We start from the raw sequence: 9,707 nt of genomic DNA on the forward strand, positions 1-9,707 counted from the left end.
AAAGCCATTGTCATTCTGAAACAATAAAACAGCAGCAATCTTTTCCCATATTTGTTAGTAAATAAAAGATATGGTGGATTCTAGGTCACAGAGATCCAGCTAAACTCAGGCTTTTGACAAAAAGTTAAGCTGTTGATAGCTGGAGAAAACCTCTGTATTCATTAACATTTTATCTCACCATAATGGGACAATCTGAAGACCTCTTAAGAGAATTGCTCACAATGCCTTCATTTTACCCTCCTGGGGTTGTATTTTTTAATGAGGCTACTTGTCCTTCCTCAGTTTATTGTAAGTAAAAAAAAAAGGTATTGTAACCACAAGGAAATTTCATCCAAGTTATATAACCCAATCATGGGGAATTATTCAAAATAGAACATTTGGGTTTAAGTGAAGCATTTCACATATAAGGTACTCAAACTGGAAGAAAGGAACACACTTAATTAATGGTTTAGGTTCTCCTTTCCTTTGCCTCTTAAAAATATAACAATCCTCTCTCCCAGAGGGCTGATCTGAATCCATATATCAGTAACAGTGAAAAAAATAGAATTTTAGGAAAAGACTTCATTTATAAGACTGGGACTCAGCTCCCAAAGACTATAATTCAGTTCTGATTATTATATTACTAGATCTCTTCCTGGATAATTAATAGATGGGATAATCTGTAATACATAATTACAAGAAGACCAAAGAGTTTCAATCTAATTTATTGACTTAGTATTTTATGAAATGGAAGTTCATTATGAAAAGGAGGAAGTATTTTTTGGTTTGACCTTCTCTTTATTTAATTGATACTCCACAGAAACCTTCATGTCCATTTATTTCCTAACGATGTCATATGTGCTCTGTGAGAGTGGGTAAAGTCACACAGACTTTCTGTTATCACTTATTTACAGCAGCAGTGTAGCTCCAGGGCTTCAATCCATGAGAAGTTTTAAATATATTGATCCTGTCTCCTTTCTCTTTATTCTGACCCCTGAAGGTGAAACAACACCTCCTGTAAGTTAGAGAAATGTGGCTTTAGAATTGCTCTTGCACCAGGGCAGTGCAAGCAGGCAGCTGGGTAAGATGTAAAGTCAAGGGAAAAACTTGAGGGAGAGTGAAAAGAAAAGGTTTGCCTGAGGTTTTCAAGAGACACTGAACCTTTGTCAGTTAAATCTTTCCTTATACAAGAGAAAATACAATCTTAGTTTTGCCACAAAGAGGATAAGGCAGCACCTCTTGCAGGTTTCATGAGCATGTGCCACAATAAAAGGCACGGTGTTGGATTTCCATGTATGACATTTCCCTGGAAATCATGTCTCACCAACTAGATTTTCCTTTCAAAATTCTCATAGTCCTTATGTATCCTGAGAAAGCTACTAATAAAAAATTGATTAAAATAAAAATTTAAAAAAAAAATCTTATGTCCACAGAAAAAGTGAAGTCAGGCTAAGGTTTCTGATGGCATCCAGGCCTTTTGCTTGGGGAAAGCTGAGACTGTAAAACCAGTATGACAGCAGGTGCAGGTCCAGTCTGGGCAGGAGGATGTGGCTGTGCAGTGTGTGGCTGTATGGGGGCTGGCCAAAGGTGGCAGGATGGAGGAGAGGAGCTGCTTGCCCCCACTCCTCTCCAGCCTGTCAGCACTTGCTAAAGCAGCAAACACAAGAGCTGCTGATTCCCAGTTCCCAGGCCAAGGGAATGCTGTCTGCGAGCCTGTCTAAAGCTTGCTGTTGACAGAAGAAATTAAGAATTGAAAACTGAGGATTATGAGAAGCACCAAGCCTTGTGCTGCTGGATGGCTCGATATTCTCAAAACCAGGGACTGTGAGGTGGCACATTTGGGCACTACTGACACAGAGACCTGTAAAAGCAGAACCCAGAGCATTTCTAAAGCAGCAGCCAGGAACATGTTCAGATTAGCAAGGATTTTTAAGGTCTTTTTCCATTTTCTTTCCTTCACATGCTACCACCTTAGCTAGCCATAGTTTGGAAGACATAGCAAGATATAAGTGCCTTTTGAGATTCACTTTTATGTCCTCAGTAGACACCTGTGACTCTTTGCACCTTTCCATAACAACAGCAGAGTGCATCTACACTCAAGATTTCATATAAATAAATCCCATGGGCAAAGCAAGCACTTTGTACCCACCTGCTGCTAGGCATAAACCACCTAACAGCAATAAAATGTTAAGGATGTAAGTGAAAATTCCACTGAAGATTACAGCTTCACATAGCGTCATGTCTGCTTTTCCCTAATTTCACTTTTTTTCAAGAGAAATAGTTGGGTTTTTAAAGTTTTCAGATATTTTCTGTGAACTGCATCACTATATTATTCGTTGATAAACATAATTGGTTAAGGAATGAATGACTACCATTCTCCTCATAAAATCTGATCATGTAGTTACACTTAATTTTATTTCAATTTAGATTTTCCCCCCACATTTATATTTATTCCAGATTTCCTTTTATAATGACCATTTCTCTGCATTTAAAGGGTTTGTTTCTGCTACCACCAAAGTCATTAGCAAGAACAAATCAGTAGAAAAAGCAGGACTAATAGATGACATCAACTGTTCAGTAAATTAATTACTGGTGAGTATTTCTTTCCACTATTTGGAACTGGTACAGTGCAAGAGAAACTTTGTTGGTTTCTGACAAAATTAAAGGGATTTTCTTTCTCTATGTTCATTCAAATATTCCAATGCTCATTCTGCATGCTGCTTAATCACAGAGATTTAATTAACCAAAGTGAAAGAGATGTGCAGAACTGAAGAGTGACAATGGAAGATTAACTTAATTTCTCAAAAATTAGAGGATCTGGATTAAAAATAATGTTATTTTTCCTCTACTATTTTTTTACCTGAAGTTGAAAAATGAACTAATAAATGCTTAGCTAAAGGTCATTAAAAAAAAAAAAAAAGCAGAGAAAAGTTATGGTATATTTTTGAATCAGTTGTTTCATCACCTTATCAGCCTGAGCTGCTCACAGGACAGTAAGTGTGGGTATGAAACAGATAATATCTCATCAGATTGTGCTGCTGGTGCATGCAGGGAAGCTGTACAGGAGCTCTTCAGCACAACAACTATTTATCTTTGCATTCAGCAATGTGACATAGTAACACTTTCAAACCCAAACATGCTTAGAAAGCTGTCTGTATGTGCACCTATGTATCTGCACACACGTGCATGTTCACATTTAAGAGATATAAAGATTCTACAGGAATTAATGGAACAGATTCTTGTTCTCCTCAGGGAAGGGAACACATTGGCCATGTGAAGAGACAATGGTGAGATACAGGAATTTGGAATCTGCGTGATTCATTCAGCCTATTAAGACAAATGGCTTATAAAGACATGAACAGCATGCTGAAAATATTAATTTCTCTCTACCAACTGCAAATGGAATTTAGATAATTTGTTGATGGCTACAGTTGTTCTGATGAAGTTGTTCAAATGTAACATGGAGAAACAAGGAAGTCTGCTAACAGGATAGGGGATTCTGTCCTAAGAAAGAGTGGGTCAGAAAAACTTCAGGTGTAAGCCATCAGTATACTGATGCTTCTAACTAGTAAGGGTTAAAGAATTACCAGAGATAATTCACAAACACTGAATAGGAGGGTTGCAGTGCATGGTATTTGATATGGTACAACCAGTGCCAGGGAACTTCAGTAAAATCTGGAACCTGGTGGATATCTCAAACAGGTTCAGAGAGGAATAATGAAAATGATTGCAAGACTGGAAAGAATGCTCTATTACACATTATTTAAGGGATGAAAAGTATTTTGTTAAGTAAAGAGAAGAGGGAATTATGGACAGCAAAGGTTGTAAATTACAGCATTTCTGACCCCATACAAAGAGAAAAACAAAAGAGAACCAAGGTGGAAACATTGTCACTGGAGATTTTCAGAACTTGACTGGATAAGGCTCTGAGCAACATGAGCAGGAGCTTGCACAAGATGACCTCCAGAAGTCCCTTCAAGTCTAAATTATTCTCTGCTAAGATTCCATTAATTTGGGGTCTGTGTTTTAAATACCAACTCAAGCTTAGCCATATGGAGTGATTAACTCATGCTCTTTATCATCAAATGTAGGTATTTTTAATACGTAAAATGTCATTCATCTTGTTGGTAGATGTCATTATTTTCATCTCACTCACCTACTCTATCAGACATGCTGCAATAAAGTGGATAGTTTCCTTGTATTAGCAACAAAATAAAATACTCAGCTGTTTCCTTCCTTTCCCCAGCCAGCTCTTGCCTATAAATTCAAAACAAATACAAAATCACTGACCTCAGAAACAGTATTAGTCCTGTTACCTTAACAGTAAGAATTCTTTTGCCCAGCTTGAAAATGTGTATGCTGAAATCCCAAGAGCCTGGAATATAATCAAATAATTCTTTGCACTTTCAGAATGTTGTGGAATGACTATAGGCTTCCCATCTTCCTTCAATTTTTCCATACATCCTGATCTAGAGAAAATATGCTTTTTTCCCCCCTGCAAATGTAGTTTTTCTGCATAGAAAGAGAGCAGCTTTTGCTCTGCTTCTTACAACAAAGCCAGATTAATAGAACAATGAGGTTAGGAGCACACTGCATAAAACAATTCAATCTAAGAGCAAAAGAAATAAGCTCCCAAGCCTATTTTAATACATTTAAAGCCAATATGTATTTATTTTAAAAGGATTAGGGTTCATTCCCTACTTAACTTTTTATAGGCAAAAAGATGTGTTTCAAACTGCAAGCAGCCACCTACATCTCCAACAATGCTGTGATCCTTTGGCTTTGACAGGCAAATATCAAAAGACCTTTCATGTGAAAGGTTATCCAGATGAACAATATTGTTTCATTTCCACACACCACAGAAAATGCTTGCATAAAAAGAAAAGAACCAACCTTCTCCATCAAAGCAATTGAAAATTAGCTCACCAAGCCCTATTTCCACCACTGCAGCTCCATGAAAACAGGCACCTTGGTAATACATGTCCTGATTATTTTCTCTCTCAGTGTGGCATTTGTCCACAAGCATCTGAATGTGAAGACTAAAGAAGCAAATTTCTGTGTTTATTGGCATGGATGTTTTTGACACAGATGCCCATCTGGTCTCAGCTGTGGAGAGAAGAGTGTACAGCACACACTACAAGGTTATTTTTCACAGGATCTGAACTGATGCTTAGCTTCTTCATGGCTGAAATGATCTCACATGACAGATTGGCCATTTTCATCTTCCAATTTTCCTGCTCAAATAAGTTTCCTTCTCATTCCTGCTAAAAGGCATCATCCCACGAATTTAAAATTCTATCTAAAACCTCTTCAGTTCACAACTGAGTTTTTAATCTTTTTAGATTATGTTTGGCATTAACCCTACAGTCATATATACATATTTTTTTATAATTCTGGTGAAAGATTCACAATATTGACTGACCTTAGTAACTACTGCTTCTTGCACATAAGCTTCTTATTACTACAAGACAGTGAAAAATACCAGGCATGCTGATAAATATGTGTTCTTAGCTGAGCTTCCATCTAACCTTATCTGGCAGATTTTTTCATAAAACAGATGTCTGACTGCTTAAGTTCTGGTATATTGGCCAAATATTCCCAAGGAACTTTTTATTTTCATCAGCAAGCTCCACAGGTACTTAGGTTTTCCTGTGTCTTTTAAGAATTTTTGAATACGTTTCTTCATAGCACTGCAGAAATGTCATGTCAGCACCAACTCTATTGTTCCTGAACCAGCTCATCTCATTGCCCAGTTAATTCTTTACCTTTCTGCTGAGACAAAATCATGATTAAAACAAGGTGGAAATACTTCTTTTCCCAGGAAATACATCCAGGGCACAGTTGCCTTCCATGATCATTTCAGGCCTCAAGGCAGAAGAGCACAGTTTGGGCTGGTGATCACCTTTCCAAGAGCTCCAGACAGAGCAGCATTAACTGACAGGGTCACCTCACCCTCGTCCTCTGCCCTTTGAATGCTGCTGATCTCATATTCACCCGAATGTGAAAATGCAGGATTTTCAATGGGAAGTTGCCCATTGAATTTATTCAATTTTATATTAGGTAGTGTATTAGGTATATGTCTTACATATTAAGACAGCACATTTTTTGTATCAATGCCCAAATCTTGAGTAGACACAGTACACATAGGACTTTTCTCAATGTGTAGTTACATTATTGTCAGACATTGCCTTAGACAATGGCAAAAGGATTTCAGTCAGACAGCTTTGCAGTGCTTTAAAAAGGTGAAATTAACCTCTGGGCCTAATACCTAGCTTTATTTTGTTTCAGAAACAATCCAAAGAAGACAGTATTTTATTAGAAGACTGGATTTGTGAGAATGAGAATTCACTGCAGCATTTCCTGGGAAGGGGGGAGTGGGGTTGTGCTTATTAGGATTCCTGCTGACAGAATGGCACTTTGAATCAAATGTCCATCAGTGGGTTCAAAAGGCCCAACGTGTTACCTTCACAAAAGAGTTAAACCCATTACTGATACAGCATCCAGAGTAACTAACAAAAACAATCTATTATCTGGTATGTTTTGTTCCTGGGGATGTATAAAATGAAAATCAATACCAACAATGTGAACATTTTGAGGCAACACAGGTGCTGCTTGTTTTTTGAAAATAAGAATTCTTGCTTATATCGGTACATTGTAAAATGTTCTAGCTTTTCCTTTAATTCACTGACTAGTTTTAAACAGAAGACAATAAGCTCACTGGGAAATCTGCCTCTGACACAACGCTGAATTTCTCTTTATGAACTGAAAGCAATCTGTCTGACTAGGACATTGAGGACCAGCAATTTACAACCTCAGCTGTAATTTTAAGTGCTCACCCAATGCAGGGATTGAAGCTTTCATTCTATAATTATAGAGGAATCAAAGAGTAGCACACTAATGTATTGAGCTACAATGCCAGCTATTTATAACTATCACTTCTCAGGCAATATGTTTTTAATATGTTAGGATGGCATGGTTGTCAAAAACAATCCTTTTTCTTTCTCTTTTTTTTTTTCCTAACATAGTCTCCTTAAAATGGCTGAAAAATGCAAATTATTTTTAAATCTTACAGTGTTACAGTATTTTTAAAGAAAAGATCCTGTGAAATTTACCAGGTTTAGAAAGGATTAGTTTTGGTCCTTACTCTGTAACAAGGTACCAGGATCATCAGAATAAGATATTTTTGTAAAAAACCCCAAATCAAGCCACAAAACTCAAATCACCATGACATGTAATGAAACTAAGACAGTAGGTTTGGGTTCAAGGTCAATCTGCTAAGCCAAGGCACTTTACACCATTCTGTTAGTCCAGTCACCTCACTGTAAATGTCTTTTTAAATTCTCTTCTTCAATTGTAATACTTTGGCTACCCTCCTACAGTGGTAATCTGAGTCTCAGGGATGGGTTTGTTGTTTTTTCCTGATCTGATCACCCACCAGCTACCCAGATCACTGGCCTTTCCTCTCTCTAGATGAAATATGTGTTACGGATGACATTTGTTAGGCAGTTAGCTCTAGGCTCTAGAGAAAGCCATGTTTACTTCTGTTTTTTCAAAGTTTGGCTGTAAGACAGCATCACATGCATAAAACCATCACCTTGGTAAAATCAAAGCTTTCTGTGGGGACAGAAATTAGGTCACACTAAAATTTCCTTCAGGGAAGTTTTCTTGCGTTCAGTGCAGTTTATGAACAAGGAGAGAAAAAAAATATATGGAAGAAAAGGAAGATATCACTAGTAACTGTAATGTTTCTGTTGCAAAATATCTGCCTTATTTTGCATTCCAACCTTCTAGTCTGTCTTGAGCCTTGCACCCACACCTGACTGCTTTGGGATCCCATGTCTCCCCTTTTATCAAAAGCTGCCTTTTGCCCTCATGGCAGTGTCATGTTGTCCTGACCCTCTTTTTGGTATTTCTGGGCAGCTTGGAAAGACTTATGGTTCCTCTGGAAATGGGGTTGGGACCCTTCACTCTCAAGCAGCTCTACAGTGAAATCCTATTATGGACAGAGAGTCTTTCCAGATAATGCTGATCAATTCATTCAGCCCACTAAAAAGACTTATCAGCTTGCCCCTTATTATGTTGTTTGTAGAGTGTCCAGCACAATAAAACCTTACATTTATTAGGGCTTTTGATGTCATATTATTGTACAAATAATTATTAATAATGGAAAACCAGGTTGAAATTATTCATGAATAACCTGTTATGAAGTTGATTTAGTGTCTGGAAAACCCTGACTTGCATACCCAATTAAGTAATACCGTAGCTCAACATTCAAGTGATGCAGTTTTCAGCAAAAGCTCTCTGCACTGCTCCCGTGGTCTGGCTCTGGCTGAGCCTAATGCTCATTCAGCAGGCAAGAGGGTTTGCTGTGCTTTTCCAGCTCAGTGATCTGAGGACACTCACCTTAACTAGTTTCTTGTATCGAAGATTGACTCAGCTGAGCATTTTCAGGGAGGAAGCTGAAACACAGGGCAGGGTCTCCAGGGCAGCCTGACAAGACTTGCTGGCAGTCCATCACACTTACCCAGAGACACTGAGGATGGTTTATCCTCGCCCGCAGCCAGCTAATGGACTCTTACAGACTCTGACCCATACCTGTTTGCTGTGGCTGTCTCCATTTATCCCTGGATCTATAAAGGACAGAGGCACAGAGGAAGCCTCTTGTGTGCTTACACACTCAGCTCAGCAGAGGTGAGCCATTTCCCTGGTGGAATAGATGGACCCAGCACTACTCGTCTCTCTTGGCTCACACCAGCTGGATCCCAGGCACGTAAAAACACCCAGAGCCTCTATCCTCTCCCTCAAAAATTTCATCCAAATGTCCATTCCCTTGGCTGGCTACAAATTTAAGGAACCTACATGGGTTCAACTGTCAGACACCAGCTGGATCCCAGGCACGTAAAAACACCCAGAGCCTCTATCCTCTCCCTCAAAAATTTCATCCAAATGTCCATTCCCTTGGCTGGCTACAAATTTACATGGGTTCAACTGTCAACCTCTTACATTCATTTCTCTTACCTTGTTCCCTTGATCCAACCTCGGATATCACCGACTGATGTGGGATTGTCTGCACATACAGTGCTGACAGCCAGGTTACTTTTTGACACCCAGGAGGGATTTAATTGCTTTTTTATACACTGACTGCAGTGTAGAGTGTGCCCTTGATAGCTATATGAGTTTCAGGATAAAATAAAAAGCCAAGGCATAAAAATTCCTGCCAACCAGCACGAAAGCAGAAAAAAAACTTTCTTTTTTCCCCTTCCAAAAAAATCAGTTGGTACTTTTTTAATGAAAAAAGATATTTTGCTGTGTTATTCCGGAAACAAATATTTTGTATGGATAGATCTGTAAAAATACTTTTATTTTGTCATAAAAGGATATGAGAAGGATAAGTATGAAATGCAGCTAATGTGAGACATTACATCTGTGAAGGCCAGCTCTCATATTTAGCACTGGTTCCAATACAGATATATTTGTAAGGATTTTTTTCAGTGTACATGCCATGTCTATCCATTTCTTTTCTGTACTGCTCAGTGTCTATTTTTGAAATCCTACCCTACTGTTTTATCTAGCCTTATCCACCTAAAAGGTCAGTGTTTAAGCTAATTGCCTTGACTACCTCTGGCTCAGGACAGGGCTGACTCCCTCTGGAAGTGTCTGTCTCCCTTATCATTTCACTGCAGAAAGAACTTCTTCAGACCCCATGCCTGGCATTAGCTGAGACAGAG

Source organism: Pyrgilauda ruficollis, unplaced genomic scaffold (assembly GCF_017590135.1).
Source record: "Pyrgilauda ruficollis isolate IOZ18807 unplaced genomic scaffold, ASM1759013v1 scaffold12, whole genome shotgun sequence".
NCBI classification, from domain to species: Eukaryota; Metazoa; Chordata; class Aves; order Passeriformes; family Passeridae; genus Pyrgilauda; species Pyrgilauda ruficollis.